At 36.2% G+C, this 17806-nt stretch overlaps 1 protein-coding gene across 1 annotated transcript in view; it reads right to left on the reverse strand.

Moving 5' to 3' along the window:
• The window catches only part of LOC123306610 (protein jagged-1b), a 194693-nt gene extending 178820 nt beyond the window's left edge, over positions 1–15873 (reverse strand). Inside the window, exon 1 of the mRNA XM_044888687.1 lies at positions 15735–15873. The gene's annotated coding sequence lies outside the window, so the exon portion shown is untranslated. The remainder of the gene's footprint in view (positions 1–15734) is intronic.
• Between the last annotated feature and the right edge of the window lie 1933 nt (positions 15874–17806).

The following is a 17806-nucleotide window of genomic DNA, read 5'->3' on the forward strand; positions in this document are numbered from 1 at the left end:
AGAAATTGAACTATTAGAAAACTACCACTAAAAACCGTTCAGAATTGCAATTTTTCTGTAAGCTTATGAAAAGTTACAGATTGGCTTACAGATGAAAGCAGAATACCACCATAAGCCAATTAGATTAAGAGTTTTCCGACAGAGAATAATTCAGGAATACCATCAAGTATTCGAATTATGTTTGTAGCATTGTATGGAAGCCAATGAAGCTCTATTCGAACTTTCAATATGAATGATATCGTTGACTGAAAATTTCAGGGAGGTAATCTAGTTTTTTTACCCAATTCCAAGAACACAATTGAAGCAAATCTCTCATCCTAAGAAAATGGAAGGCAGAATTCAGCAATTTGCTGCTAACTTCTCAGAGATTCGAAACTGTCGAGAATTAACCAGAAGTGTCCGAATGGCTCATACAGATTGTTAGTGAAAGTGAGTAGGCAGTTCTGAATGACAGCGGCAGTCGGGCCGTCCTCACCTGTAATTTCACAGCACCGTCCCTTGTTACCCAATTAAAACAACATCCATTTATACTAACCACCCCGGTTTTTGTGGTTATTTAGTCCTCAGGCCTCGGATATAATTTCCATATTTGTTCCCATTGTTGCCATCAGTAGTTACTGGAATTTTTTCGACGAATGATCGTCGTAAATTGGGATGGGCGAACCCGAGTTATTCGACTATTCATCGCGTCATTATTTCTTTTGAGGATGTGATCGAGTATCTGAAAGATTATCCTGATAAAGGAGGTGAAGCTACGGTGGGAATTCTGTGAACTAATAGAAAAAATTGTTCAGAAAACACGGTTGATATTCGTCATTTTGTTTTTCAATCGCATCAAATCTTCACAAAAAGTTATTGATTCAGAAAAAAACGCAAATACAGGGTATCCGGATTCAACGTTCATATATTTCCGTGGGCTGATTCTAGAGGTCAAAGTATGAAGATAACTTGATATCAACTTAGGTCCTAAAATACATCCTAGGAGCCTCTTCATAACATGAAAAAATTCGCTAAATTTGCTATAGCTTTGTCAAAATTTGGCGGATTCAAATGAAATTTTGAAGATAAATGGTTTACTATTTTGTTCTAGAAAAATGCCCGAACAAGTCAATTTTCATTTCGAATAACTCAACTTTTCGAGTATAATGGAGAAGTTTGTAATGTACCCTCTACAGAGGGTGGAGGTTAGTGGAGTTTTTTGAGTGAAAACCCAAAATTTTCATGCCAGAAATGGATGATTTTTTTGTTGAGGCAATGAATGAGATTTTTTTAACAACCTTTTTTATTATGAGAATGATATTTTTTGACTTATTCAATTCGAATTTTCACTTTTTTATGCATTCTGAGGTCAACATTTAAGGATTATTGTATGTTTTCGAAATGATATCGATAAATTGTCTTTTTCGTGCTAGGATTATCTGAAAGCAATTACAAAAATGAATGAACATGCAATTTATCTACGAAACAGGAATGTTTTTGATAACCTAATCAATTACTTCTGAAGTGTACATCTTTGACCTGAAAATATATAAAAAAGTGAAAATTTGATTTCAATAGGTTGAACGATTTCAACACAAAATAACAAAAGGAATAAAAAATCACGTCAATGGCTAAATTTCTCCGAACAACCAAAGACTATCTGGCACAAAAAGGTAGGGTGTAAGTTGTGCAGTTTCCTACAAAATAATAAACATCGAAAAAAAAATTTTTATGCGTTACTTTTCACTCAGTCTGTAAAGTTGTAATAACAATTGCTGGATATCAACTAAGTGTTGATCATGAAAAATAGTCATGAAATTTGCGATAGACAATCAGTTAGTAATAGCTCATTAATCACAAAAGATTAATGAATGTCATAATGCTCACGAAAACGAACTTCATGCATCTTTCTTAGGTAAATAGTAATTGCACCTAAGCAGTGAATACTTTTCGCACCTCGGGAAAAAATCACCCATTCTACTCCTTTGCTGTACAGGTTGGGCAAAATTCGTTGTCTACTGAGGGGATCTCGAGAACTATAGCACCTAGAAGAAAACGGATGACACATTTTCGAGCTCCTTTTCGGAGAAACAAAGAATGGTGTGAACCGCAGCGTGCTACGGTACTTCGTTTTTGAGTTTGACAATTTCGTAAAGTTCTCATAACTTTTTCTCTTTGAAGTTACGAATCGGAAACTTGAACATTTTATAGGCACTTTTTTACGTAGAATCCACTGATGACCTCAAAATATTTTTTCTTTCGAATCATGAGTTGAACTTTAATTTTTTTAAATGCAAACTTTTATTGAATTTGTTATTTTTGAATTGAAAAAAATCTTTTGTCAGTAGACTCTACGTATTAAGGTGTCTAAGAAGGTTCAAGTTTCAGATCTGTATCTTCAAAGACAAAAAAGTAATGAGAACTTTTCGGAATCGTCAAAATCTCAATTTTTGTTTATAACTCGAAATCTAAAAATGATAGGCCGATTCTGTTTTCAGATTTGGATTAGTCATGAAAAAAGAGCTAGAGATTGTGTCATCCATTTTCTTCTAGCTGCTATAGTTCTCGAGATCCCTTCAGTAGACAACGAATTTTGCCCACCCTGTACAGTGTGTCAATTTGAAAAGGTATACCACCTTTATCTCTGCCCCATGCAAAATCCTGAAAAATGGAAATTGAACGGAATGGCCACCACGCTTCCCAGACCTGACACCTTCAGATTTTCTCCTCTGGGGACAATTCAACTCGGTTGTGTATAAAAGAGCCCTGAGATGTAGAAGAACTGTAAGTAAGAATACGCACAGCATGCCAAGAAATTCAAGTGGATGTTTTCCGAAAAGTATGGGCTAAATCGAAGTACCTTTAAAAAAAGGTGTCACTCAATCCCCTTCCCATCCGAGGTTTTACGGGACTAAGGGTTGCTGTCACCACGCTCAATACGAATTTCTTGGAACCAAAGGTATAAAATATCACACTCCTTACCTCTTTTAGGCATTTTTTCTGATTTTACATGGGGGTCAAGTCGTCAAGTTATTCAAGGCGGTACTTTTTCAAACTTGCACTCTGTATAAGTGCTTCATTTACACGAAGTTAAAATTTTCCAGCCATCTCGAAGAAAACCCAAAAACCCATAAAAATCGAGCACTATCCCTAGGGGAAAGTCAGCCACTGGCTCCGGGATCTAGCAAGAACATCGAGACCGAGGTTTCGCTCACAGAACCAGAGTTATCGCGATCTAGCAACCTGACCTGAGTCGTCACTCTTGCTGTCGATTTCAATTCTTCAGTCTATATACTTGCCAAGACGTATATGCGAATACGCTCTCCGATCCACTCTTTTCTGCCCCCTTGTGTGTGGATATACTTAGCTGCTATTGCGGAGTGATTGACCGCGTTATTTCATTTGGTTCGGATGCTGGACACTGCTGTTTCACTCATACAATAAAGTCCTCAATGTCTTCGGACGCTGTGGTGGCCAAGATTTCGATCAGGCCACAAAAAAATTTAATTCATCGCATATGTGGAATGAGTTACGAATTTTAGGTCTCTCTAGGGATTGCACTGATTGGGGGTTCGTTTGTGGGGTTTTGGGGTTATGTCATCATCGATTTTTTGGTAGAGAAAGAACAGAGGGGAATGGAAATAATTCATTACATTGAAATTGTCTTCGAATGTTGCCTTGATCATCGTTCATTGCATCAGGAAGTGTGAATGTTTGACCTAGATATTCTACCCCTCTTCCCTTAACTTTAGATTTGCTTCTATAAGACTTTACGTAGTATGAATGAAAAATATATAGAGAAGAACAAGATTCCAAATAATTACAAAACAATATAACAGCACACATAAGAACTTGGTGTTGGAGATACAAGCTATCATAATACAGACTTGAATATAATGATTCCTCTTAAAAATAAAAGATTAATTCATTACATCTTTAAATGAAACATGAGATGTGATACTGACAACAGATTTTGTGTTGCAATTTCATCAATTCCTGAAAAAGTTAGTCACATTCCTTGGAATTCAGAAGAATGGAATTTGCTTCCTTTAGTAGACTTGAAGCAATGAATTGATAATAGAAAATTATCAATTTTGTCTTTTTGAATTATTCTCTTGAAGTTCTTGACAAGCATTCACCAGCTGTCTTCAAGAAGTTTCTCGTTTGTAAATGGAAAAGTTGTTCACTTACACATTCTTAGGCAAAAATGTCTTATGGAATAAAATTTAAGCAATTCTCTATAAAACAAATCTCAAAAAAATTGCACATTATTTGTGTTACGGCTTCGACTGTTTCCCTAGTTGATTTCGCGGATGATTCATTGTTTCGATCGATTGTTGATTTTTCACATATGTTAGAAATCCAAGTTTGGCAGCAACTACCGAGAAAAGACTAGTACACATAAGCATCACATGGTGAAGGTATCGCAGTGCTCCACAATTGTGATAACTTTTCTCATTTTATATCTTCATAGAGTGCCATTTATCCGACGAATAGAATAAAAGTTTGCTAACCTAGGAGTTGGGACACAATTGCTGATGGTCAAGGTAGGTGCCTGTGTCTTTTTAACATTTTCCTTCTATGTTACGCATTAATCCGTAACAATAATTTGTTGAGATCTATGGTTTCCTTAAGTATTATGTTTTTGAACATTTTATCTATTTATGTAGTGATTTAAATCTCTATTTGAAATACTTGTCTGTCAATCATATCAAAATTATTTTACCAGAAAATAAAGAGAAACTTGGAAAATACTCAAGGAAATGAATAAATTACATCAGAATACCGAAAACTCATATAACAATCACAAAAACAGAACTGAATCAATGCTGTGAATATGCTACTAGTTAGGAAAGAATTGAAATGAAAATCAATGTAGTAATTACCTAATCCTCTTTACAGCATAGTTTTTTCAACGAATAATCTGCGAAATCTAGCACGTTGAGAAATGTAAATTTAGGCAAGAAATAAAATCGATCCGGTACCACATTGTCACGTGTCACTTCGAGGCCCAACCGACCATGGGATTTTGAATTTTGGAAAAAGGAATCTCCAAGAAAGGTTTTAGACCTCATTTTACTCTACAACTCCGCGACATTTCATTGTAAACACATTTATAAACACTTTGTGAAAGAAAAAACCTCATCAGATAATCAATTCCCAGTTGAATATATTATATTCTTCGGTTTTCCTACATGCATGGCAAGGAAGATACTAGCGTTCTACTCGTGGTAACGTATGATCTCACATCGCGAAAAAAAAAGATATGCACGTGCATCACAAGAACCCGACTCCACATAACCTGGATGTTTGGCATTATAACAGCCATCAAAAAAAGATGAATTGCCCAGAGAATATTGCAATTACCAAGGGGAATAGCTCGAACGCATGTCAACGCTCAATGGGGAACTCAACCAGGAGCAACAATTCGCAAATCTGTATTGCTGTCATGCGACCAGATGGAGTCTGGTGGAAAAAATGCTCGGGTTTTTATTGTCGATGGGATCGCTGCTTATGGATTTAATTGGTTATGAAGATTATGAATGGACACCCATTCAGTTATTTAATGACAGTCCGAAGTGGAACACACATTGATTTCAAGTTTGTAGAACTAAGAGTACCCACTCATATGGATTCTTGACACTTCACAGTTGGTGGATCGACTGTTTTTCCTCTTGTTTTCTGAAATCTGCTGAATTCAAAGCATAAACTATCAAAATTGTAGGTCGGGTAGTTGTTTTTGTTCGCTTGGTTCCGAATGAGAGAGTTGTTATAATGCCCAAATGTCTCTATTGGGTTTGGGGGCTCAAGATGATCAAATACAAGTACATATGTCGGTCTCGCCTCAACCCTTCGAAGGTCGTTAAAATGAGTAATCGAAAATTAAGGCTCCTTGGAGCTTGCTTTGTGCTTCACGAAAAAAATTCAGAAAACTGCCTACATTATACAGGGTGAGTCTTTGACTTGTACGAATATTTTAACAGTAGATTCTTGAAATCAAAACAAACACACTTTTCCTTTACCAAAACCTTTACAAACGGTTTCATCGAATGACATGAATTCGGAATACAGTTTTTCATTCATTTGATTAATCTTTTCGAACAGAAGATATCACCTACGTCTTCCAGTTTTCTCATTATGACCATTAGGTACTTACCATAAAAATACCCAACTCTTGGACTCTAATGAATATTTGAACGTTTTTCAAAATGAAAGTATTCCATATATTTGTCGTATAATGCGCCATTTTAGAGTAATTTCATGTTCAAAAATTAAAAAGTATCTGTTAAATTTTAAAAATTGGTTGCTATGGCTGAATACAACTCTGTTTAAAAGATCCACAGATGTGTAGTGTCACAGATTTAGCTTGTTATTCTAGAGGGAATTTTGTTTTTCGAGGGGTGGCACAGCTCATTATGAAAATTTAAAATGGCTATATCTCCTATCGGAAAAAATGGTATAAGAAAAAGGGTTCCTTTTGACCTCAAGAATCCTCTTTTGAAATATTTGTACGAGTCAAAGACTCACCCTGTATATTGTTCAGCGTATTTGATATTTCACAAAATCCTTTTTCCGAATAAGCGAAAGGCTCGTTTGAAAAAAATTCAGTGCGTTCAGTTCAAAATTTTATATTCTCCTTCTTCTTCTTAGTTGGTGAAAAGATTTTTTCCCTGTTATAGGACATAGGGTTTTCGTGATATGGCCAGTTGTCACCCTTGATGAATCTCTCTGTACATACTAAAAGGTTTCACTTCCTCCACTCTGCGATGCTTCTAATTTTTGAAATTTGCACTGCCTATCGTTTTGGGTCTATATCGAAAAACATTTTATTTTTCTCAGATTGTGTCAAAAAATGGAAATATGCGAAGGCGTGATGAAACTGATCAGTTGGTGACAGAATACCTCGCCAAAAACGCAAAAAACTGTCTTTAACGAGTAATCTTCAGGGGCCAGGAGATAACCTCCTTGAAGTCATCCTAGATACTGCGGTTTATAAAAAAATAAAGTGGCGACAACAGTTCTGATGGAGAGGGGACAATAGATACTGTGGTCGCAGTTTAAAATCCACAATCTTAGTGATTTCCAGTATTCAAAGCCATTTTTCTTGAAAACGTTGGGTTTCAAACTATTAGAGCAAGAGTCCACACAGACTATTCTTATGGTGGGACTCCTTTCTGTTCAACAAGGTCAGTAGAGGCACCGCAAGTAGAAGAAGAAGATTAGAGAAGAAATACTTTTTTGACAATTACTTTCATAAAATGAGGTTTTCAGCTAATTTGTATCTGGTGAGAATATGGTGTGCTAATCCCTAAAAACACCACTCAAACAAAGAGTAGGCGGATGACCAAATGTCTTGTTTAGTATTATAAATCAACTAGCTGACCCGGCAAACCTAGTTTTGCCATTTAAATTATTTCTAGGCCTAGATAATAATAACTAACTCGTTACTTCTGATCGAAAATTTTAAATTTTCGATTTACTCGATATAACTTAACTTTTTGTCCAAATGTCGAAATCTTATAAGTACTTTATGATTGCTCGATTGGTCGTAAGAAAAAGGAATGCCTTTTTTCTGTTCTCTATAATTTTTTTTGGGAATATTTTGTTATATAAACCTTGCCCTAACAATAATAAACACAACAAAAAAAGAATTGTCCAATTTGGTGCGATCGTTTGAACAATAAAGCATTTTGAAGTAAACCATAGATCCTCTTTTATTAATATAGATAAGGATAATGAATCCAAAATTTCAATATTCCTTGCCCTTTCCAGTTAATCTACCGAAATATTGATACTTCCAGGCAAGAAACCACCTTCTGCAGCATCTAAATCTTGTAGATTCTCCCAATTCTTTCAAAAATGTTCAGGTCTGAAAACCAGAAATCGCAAGAATTGATTTCCTTCTTTTTATGTGGTGAGTTTCGTTCAGTCTTTTATTCATTTTTCCCTGAAATGAATCATAATCAAACCTTTCAAATTAATTACCTACTCAGAAGCTCGATAAACTGATAATCTAAATCTCTTGATCATTTCTGAAAGAATTCGCACAGTTTCCATAAAGTACCCATCTAAATATTTCCGACGACTTATCAACTCGTAAAAACAGGACCTCGGAATCCCAGGATGGATACACGCAGCTCTCGGGCGAATTATAAGCGGAATTAATGCAGAAAACCTCACGCGGGGACTTACCGAAACTCGGCCGACGACGCCATGGGAACATGTTTTGGGCAATTAAAATGGAAAAAATGCACTGGATCTTCACCTGACCACATTTCGGTGAGCGCCCAACGTTCACAAGTCCCAGTCACCAATCTAACAAAGTCAGATTTCATTAACATTCCGTAACGATCGGACTTGGTACCCAACTGCCTGTTAGTTTTACGTCCAATTAAATTAATTTATAGTTTTAATGATCATTTTATATGGGCTCCATATCGAACAGTTTCACCACATTTCGTGGATGCATAAAGCATGGAGCATACCGCTAGGTATTTTTCTTTTGTCTAGGTTTACGCCGTATAAAGGATGCAGATAGCCGTACCGAGGTTTATGGGTTGATCCTCATATTTTTCTAATTAGAATCGCTGGAATGTTCGGGTTTTGATCTGCTTCCTATGGCAGTAAAGATTGGAGATCGAGCGTCTTTGGAAGTCCTCACGTAGTGCTAACAGGATGTTGCAAACCTCTGATGTGTTATTTGTTGATCATTAGATTTCCTATTGACTGTAATAGGCAGTATCTACTTTTTTTTTTCATTATTGAAAGAGTTGAGCAAAGTGGAATTCCAAAATATTTAAAAAAAGGGGGAGTGTGATTATCTAAGTGCCAAACAACAACTACACGTTAAAAGGGGCACTATCAGCCCATTGTTTTTAAACCATCCTTGATTACATGGGCTGAGTATACTGGAATGCCGTATCATCGTGTCGTCAGCAAGTTGGGAGCAATGATTTTAAGGTTATTCGTAGATAACAGTGAGAGAAGTGGTCCAAAAACTGAGCCTTGGCAAACTACAATCACAACACATCTTAAGAATGAAAGAAACCGTCATGGAAGGTTTGATTGGTAAGAAATATCTCGATTCAAAAAAGCAGGCGACCATTTATACACGGATGATTGAGTTTGTGAAGAAGATCTAGGTGGATTGCATCTACTTACAGGATTCATTCAAAGACTTATCAAAGGAATCAACACATTTAAGAAGTTTAGTAATTATATGCAAAACGTTCTAGGAGAAAACCCTGCTGATTTATTAGGATTACCTAAGGACTTTGTCAAATTTGAACTACAATTGAGTCAATATGCAGACGACTGCGCATTTATCGCTAGCAGCTCAGAGGATCTACAGATAATGTTGGACACCTATATACATATAGGTATACGAGGCTTTAGGCCTTAGACTCAATATTGACAGAACCAAAATCCTGGTAAGTCCGCCAGAAAGCCTTCAAACAGATATGAAACTCTAGAACAGGTCGAGCAGTTCAAATACTTCATAAATACGCTAGGGCTAACCTGGACACTGAAATACACAACCGTATCAATTTGGCATCACGGGCATTCTGGCAGCTAAAGGACAGAGTGTTTCAAAATCACGACCTCAATCTGAAGACCAAGACAGCTGTTTACAAAGCAGTGTGGTCCTCCCAACGCTTCTTTACGGAAGCTGAAGTTGGACGCCCTACAGGCGACATATTAAACAGCTTGAACAAACGCAACAACGTTATCTCAGATAAATAAGGCACATCAGATGATTCCACAAAGTTTAAAATGCGGAAGTCTTGCAGCGCGAGTTGTACAACAATTGAGACTCAAGTAACGAGGGCCCGACTCCGTTGGAGCTGCCACATTCTGAGAATGCAGGACACAAGACTCCCAAAAATAGCTCTGTATGGCGAAGTCACAGAGGGAGCTCGGAAACCAGAAGGCCAGTATGAGCGGTTTAAGGATATACTGCATCAATCCCTGAAATCAGTTAATTGCTATTCATAACTATGAACAACTAGCGTTAGTCAGATCACAGTGGAGGTCTTCGATCCACAGCTATATTGGAGACTCGAGAAGAATACAGAGGTGGCCAGATCTGATTGGTGATTATCCACGCCCGGAGTGTGGAAGGATCTGTAGATCACGGTTGGGTCTCTTCAGTCACAAGAGGGCACACAGTCGCAAGTAGCCCTAAGAAATTATAGGTTTGATCGCACCGATAGTTTTGTTTTTGAGTCATTTAGTAGATTTATTTTTGGTAACAGGATACAACAATGAATGAATGACAAGTCCGAGCTTGTACGCCCAGAATATAAGGAACCGATCCATACATACCTACAGGAAGAAGGAGCAAGCCAGCTTTTCGGAGTGCTGCTTCTAGTGTTGAAGGTGTTTTTGTAAGTCAGAAAAAGGTTATAAGATGTCTGGCTGGTATTGAACATAGAGCGTCTCGTAGCTTGTAGGCCATTTGTCAAATCTTTGAAAATTGCAGCATTACCATCCATTTTAATATCGGTTTATAATTAAGAATACTTTTGACTGAAACTCTCCAATAAGCATAGATGCATGGAAAACACTTTGCACTTTTTGAGTAAGGCTATTATTATTAATCGTAGAATGGATGGCAAAATATTGTTAGGAAATAGGTTTCAATCGAGTTTCATAGCAACATTAATACCTCATGTTCATTCTAGATTTGTTAGCTATCTATTGAGTATAGATTCAAATCATACCTTTCATAAAAACAAAGAATTATACCAAGCCAGCACTCCGGCAGTGCTGGTAAAGTAAACCTACCTCTATTTGAATGAGCCCTCTACACAAATTTTCTTGGAATGACGAGGTCTTTTTATTTATGAGTGAAAGAGTTTACTCAGATGAGCAAAAGATGCCTAAAATAGAATAAACCCCTGATAACTGGAAGTTGAAAGAATTGGTTGAAACAACAGCCTGAAAGAAGACACTGAGAACTGCCAGGACTTCCACAGCAAGTTATAAAATCCGTCCACTTCCAGAAGACTGGAAGTGACAACAAACAAGAAAAGTGGGCCAAGATTTGATACCTGGGGCACACCAGGAAACGGTCAGTTAAAAACCGAGAGAAATGCTTTCTTATTATGCTAGGAGCAATTTTATGTTAGGAATATCGGAATGAGGCCTTCCATGGGAAAGATGTGATTCAAGGGATCGGCTCTAAGTTAATGACGAGAAAAGCAGTTTACTTATAGCGACATCATCAGGCACTTTGGTCGGAAGGCAGAAATCCGCGATCTCACCACATCAGAGTTTCATCGCAACGCTCGAACTAAGTGAAATATGATGCAGATGCCGTTAATGTTTTATTTATAAAGTAATAACGTCCAAGATGCCACGCATGGAATAGGGAAGGATCAGCAATAAATTTAATTGAAATGTATCGATAGTGCGGACCGAGACTTGGGCAATGAGTGGTGTAATTAAATGCGTTTCTCCGTACCTATAAACAAAACCACCATAACTCGTTCGGGAAGAAATGCCGAGCGTCTGTTCCGCTGCTCGCGATTTCTTTTTCGACGAGAAGAAGTGCCCGTCAAGGCATGACGACAAGATTCCTCAAACCTGGGGAATGTCGTAACTCTGTTCCTTCTGCATTTGCATCTGATTGATCTGGATATCTGAGAGTACGTGGTATGTAGATTTCGCGATTTATGTCCGCGAGGGCTAGATGAGAAGACGTCTTTTCGAACACGACACTGCGGTGATTAAATATGGTGTGTTTCGTGCTGGAGATCAGAGCCTTCAAGCATAGAGTCATTCGGGGTAACTGAGCGCAGTGGGTAAGTGTGCGCAGTGCTTACATCTCGACTATGCAATGTATGAAAGAGGGGTTCATTTGGGTGAAGCAAGGGTGCAGAATCGCCATATTAGTTTTTCATAGGAGTGCGCCGTGCCACGTTTCTTTAACTTTTTATTTGCAATCAATCAAATTCACTAGTTTTCTTGTTAATTTTTAGTATCTCTGCAAATTCTGCCAGGTCCAAGTTCCGAGTCCGACAGTGTTAAACAATATTTTATTCGATCTTGGGCATATTAATCTGAATATATAATAAAAAATTTTAGGTTCTCTTAGCTGCTCAACTCTATAAGAACGTCAATTCAAATTTTGGCTTACTGGGGAAAGTGTGCGCGGGTAAGTGTGCGCATAGATTCATTATATGGGCGTTAGTTAAGTTGGTTAAGACTCGATCAATATTGTCCTATTTGTTCTGAAAAATATGAAGAGTCACCAACAGGGGAATGTATCAAGTGTTGTGTTCAACAAGAATTGTGGCACGAACAATAATGCAGTGCTTGTGAAAAGGCGCTTCTGTAGTGACAATAAACAGCATTTCTCTAATATTGTAACATTTTGATGACATTATTTTGTAATCTGTTTTGATTGTGTGGTTCACTAAGCACTGCGTTCACTTACCCCGTGAGGGTGCGCACACTTACCCGCAATACGGGGCATGTGAACGCACTCCGACTTTCTCTATTTAATTCTTTTTTGCGGAAAGAAAACGTTTTTGTTTGTTTGCTTTTTGATGTTTTTTTATAGATCAGAAAATTCTCTATCTTATGAATATGTTTTAATTTTCCTAGCTTCAACATTTGAAACAGGGTATGGCTTGAAAGGCAAAAGTGCGCACAGTTGCCCCGAATGACTCTACATATTTTTATTTTCTCAAGTAGGATCACTAAAGGCACCTCTATATAACGTAAACTAAACACTTAATTACATGACTTTCACTAACACTACACGTGTTTCGCTATCACGGTAGCATCTTCAGGTGGGTGAAGATGAACTGATTTATTGCCTCAATAATCAACTATAGAAAGATAAATACAAGTCAAAGAATCTCCCTGTATACAATCAGCGGGTTTCAAGAAACTTTGATTGCCAAATCAACGATTTGACAGTCCCTAGATTTCCAAAACGAAATCACTGAAACCTTTTCATTTCTGAAGATATTGAAGAAGTAGCAATTGAGAATCATTGAATGGATCACAATTTGATGTAGATAACTTTGTATGTATTCAACAAAACCTCGTTGGAATCTAAAAGAATATGTTGGTTTTCGATGCCATGGAATAATATATTATACCTAGGTCTAGCAAGAAGTTTGATCGGGGAATCAACAGATAAATGTCAAGTTTCCAATCGATCATTCTGTCATGAGCATTCAAAATATCATTCTTGCATCAAATTGTGATGTATGTACGTCCATTCAATGATTCTCAATTGCTACTCCTCAATATCTTCAGAAATGAAAAGGTTTCAGTGATTTCGTTTTGGAAATCTAGGGACTGTCAAATCGTTGATTGGGCAATCAAAGTTTCTTGAAACCCGCTGATTGTATACAAGGAGATTCTTTGACTTGTATATATCTTTCTATAGTTGATTCTTGAGGCGATAAATCAGTTCATCTTCACCCACCTGAAGATGCTACCGTGACAGAAAAACACGTGTAGTGTTAGTGAAAGTCATGTAATTAAGTGTTTCTGAGGTCAACAGAAACACTTTTTTTCCTGTATCACTTTTACCGATACGGTCCTGATAAAAAGATACAGCCATTTTAAATTTTCATCATGAGCTGTATCACGCCTGGAAAAACAAAATTACCTTTAGAATAACTAGCTTAATCTGTTTACACTCTACACATCTATGTGGATCTTTTAAACAGAGTTGTATTCAGCCAAAGTACCCAATTTTTCAAATTTCACAGAAAGGTTTTGATTATTCAACATCAAATTACTCGAAAACGGCGCATTATACGAGAAAATATCAGGAATACTTTTATTTTACAAATAGTTCGAATATTAGATAGACAGTGTCCAACTTGGTTTCAAGAGAGTTTTCAATAGTTCTTTAAATTTTTGGTATTTTTATGGTACGTTATGGTCATAATGAGAAAACTGGAAGATGTGGGTGATGTCTCGTAATCGAAAAAGATTAATCGAATAAATGAAAAACCATATTCCGAAATTCATTTCATTCGATAAAACCATTTGTGAGATAGAAATCAAAATGAATTTTTTTATGGTTCTTCAACAGCCTGTATCCTTTGAACTGAGCCGATTCAGAAAAAATGGTGAAAAAAATGTTTCTTTTGACCACAACAATCTCTTGAAATATTTGTACGAGTCAAAAACTCACCATGTAGGTATATAGCGATGAGAAGATATTCAATTTTAGTAAATAATGATTTTTTTTCCTTCATTTGACATGCAATTCTCATAAAATTTTCATTTCTTTCCTTGTTTTCCTATATTAGCAACTAAAACCATGAATGTACTACACAGCTAAAAAAAATCAAAATAAATTCAATAATGGAGAGTTACTTAGGTCAACCTTATCGTTGAGCTAGAGATAACTCACGTTATAACTCTGAAGGATTCATGTTTTGACACTCAGTTCATTAATTTGACATATTTTCGTTGGAATTTGCTTGGCATTCAACAAATGCTCTGCAAACGTACAATTTCCGGTGCCATCAGTGAATCAAGTTAAAAGAAACACCCTATATATCTTTACTTACACACATTACTTGAATGAATTCATTAGCTTCCGATACATCATGACATTTTGATCAGTTTCTTAACATAAAATAAATTTCAAGAAACAATTCAAAAAGTAAACTTCAAACAAAAACCAGAAAAATAATGAAAAAAGGCTCTATTTTTCTATATAAAAGCCGTAGAACTTTCATATTTTAAATTTTTTGAAAACCTCTGTATATTTTGAAACAATCTAGCAAATTTTTTTCAACCCTGTATATTGTAATCATTTTTTTACTGAATCGCGTTTTTTCTGATTCGATATCATAAATTCCTATACTTTTCATCTGATTATCCCCTCTCTTTCCAGTTTAGACGCCATCTATTAAAGGAAAACCACGCAAATACGATGTTTCAAAATAATTCCAATTATATTTCTAGTCCTAACAACTAACATGCAATTCGCTACATCGCAATGAGCGTAGTGCTATCGATGTAGATCTCAAACAGTATTTCTGGAAAAACCAGCAGATATCCTATAATACAGGATGATTATAGACCTCTCGGTAGCTAATTGTCCATATTCATTCTTAAAAAGCCAAAGTGGTCGACCGCTTGATCTTGATCAAATTAATGAAGTGATTCGGATTGATTTTTAAGGTTTGGTCTTCATTGAAATTGAGTGGAATAATAAAAACTTTAAGTAAATTATATGAGGTATACATGTTTTATTATAATTGTGAACAGCAGCTGAAACTGGTTTAGAAATTGCGATGTGGTGAAATTCGATGTAGCATGTTTAGATTGAAGATTAAATGGGGATTTATGATTGTACTAAAAAGCTGGTTAATTGAATATCGGATCTTTCTGTAAATTGGGTTCAATGAATCTTGGTTTAGTTTTATTTCGTTGGGGGATATGTCTCACCGAAGATTTAGTAGAAACAATATAATTTTTGGTTTCGGTTCTTTACCTGAGGGCTGCATTGTTAAATACAACTAAAAAAGAAGTTATCTGTAGTCTTCTGTGTAACAAATTTTCTTTCCAGCTCATCGCGAAAGACAATGTATGCACCATGAGCACTTGTCCCATTTCAAATTTGTTTTTTTCAAGAAATAATACCAAAAAAATATTAGATAATGAAATTGTTGGAAACACAATCTCGTTTTTCATTCAATCATTACCTCTTCACTTCTGGGTGAGGGGTAATTCAGTCTAGGACCTCCCTTGGTATACACTCAACTTACCGCTTGAATTATCGCCTCATTTGTAGGACCTCCCGCTCAGCCAGAGGACAAATTTCAATTCCCATTTTCAGAAATATGCATTCACCACGTAGTTACATACGCACGACGACGATAAAATCGACCAAATTAATTTCCAGCTGCTTCTCAGTGAGCCTATAAAGTGCAAACTGCAAAGCCGGGGCAGATAAGCATAATTCCGATTTATGTTTCTCTCTAAGCTGGCGGAGAAGGTCATTTTTATCGATTTGCGAGAGTCTAGGTATGTCTGTTTTTGCAGTACGATGTCGCTGTATGACGGCAGATCATATCACAATGAGGTAGTCGTATTGGAGAATTGGTATAAATATTTACTGAGTAAAGTAGCTTATGTGTGACAACTGCGATGATTCCCTATAAAATAAGAGAAACTGGTCGATGGGACTCTTCTCTTTGATTTTTTCGTCACTACAGTATGTTATATGCGAGGAAGGATCAGATTGGAAGGACTGAAGTAATGATGCCATATTTTGCAGTAAAATGCAGTGGTGGACCGGATCATTTTCCTTCGTTTACTACTACCATCCTCAGAAGTGGGCTTTTACTCGTCAATACCCTTATTGTCATTTCGAAGGTTGGTGGAAATTGCAAATTCCTGCCTCCCTGCATTTGGAGAAAGTAGGTTTATATCCTTATTATCGAAAAAGCATTATACAGGGTTCGATTCATATTCATCACTTTTCATTCAGTTAAGTATCCCGAAAGTGTAGTTGACTATCAGGACTGTCAAGTTATTCATAAAAGGAACTTTGTTTTTATAAATAATTGTGATTTCCATATATCTTTGAGCATATATTTGTATTTTGGTTGTCTCCAGAGTAGGTACTTCTCTGTCCCATTGTTATTTGTAGGTTTCTTCATTATCAAAAGGTGTCAAATGATATTCTCCTCCCTAGTTTGAAGTCTTCACATGATTTTTCGGTTATTTCGTTGCTCAGATGCAAAACAGAATACTTGACAAATACGAGTGACACTCCTGTTGCTGAAGTGTATTGGACAACAACGTTTGTATTCCATATTCCATTCTGTCATAAATAAATGAAAAATATTCAGTAATTTAATTAGAGATGTTATAGATTAGAGAAGATAACAGTCTTGATGCCTTAAGATCGTTGTTCAGTATAACTTCTCTCAAAACAAATATAGCTACAACATCAATATTCTTCCTGAAGGACAACATTCAGTGTTAGTCTAGAAAGTCGAAGGCATTTATACAGGTTGAGTTGTAACCTTGAGTATTCATTTGAGTTGAATACTCAAAGGTTGTACAGATATTTTAACCGTAGATTCTTGAGATCAAAAGGAACACTTTTTTCCTTTACCATTTTTTCCTAATCGGTTCGGTTTGAAAGATACATGCTGTTGAAAAATCATAAAAAATTTTATATTTAGTTCTATCTCACAAACGGTTCAACCGAATGAAGTGAATTTCGGAATATGATTTTACATCTACTTGATGAAGCTTTTTCTAACACAAGATATCACCCAGGTCCTCCAGTTTCCTCATTATGACCATTACGTACCATAAAAATACCAAAAATTCAAAGAAATTAATGAATGTTTGAACGTTTTGTGAAATGAAAGTATTCTTCATATTTTCTCGCATAATGCGCAGTTTTCGAGTAATTTGATATTGAATAATCAAAAAGTATCTGTGAAATTTGAAAAATTGGGTACTTTGGATTAATACAGCTCGGTTTCAAAGATCCACAGATGTGTTGTGTCACAGATTAAGCTAGTTATTCTGAGGGTAATTTCGTTTTTTCAAAGGTGGCACAGCTTATTAGTAAAACTTAAAATGGCCGAATCGAAAAAAATGTTATATAAAATAACAGTGTTTTTTTACCTCAAAAATCTACTGTGGAAATATTTTTATTGCAAAAGACTCACCCTGTATAGATAACCCAACATTTCAGCTCGAAGACAGTGACAGTTTTTATCGATAGTGCGGTTCAATCAGCAACATCTTCCTACATTTGAGATGTTGAAACCTCTAATAGCAGGACAATGAAAGTTTGATAAATACAGGATCAGGA

This window comes from Coccinella septempunctata, chromosome 2 (genome assembly GCF_907165205.1).
Source record: "Coccinella septempunctata chromosome 2, icCocSept1.1, whole genome shotgun sequence".
In the NCBI taxonomy this organism is placed as follows: domain Eukaryota; kingdom Metazoa; phylum Arthropoda; class Insecta; order Coleoptera; family Coccinellidae; genus Coccinella; species Coccinella septempunctata.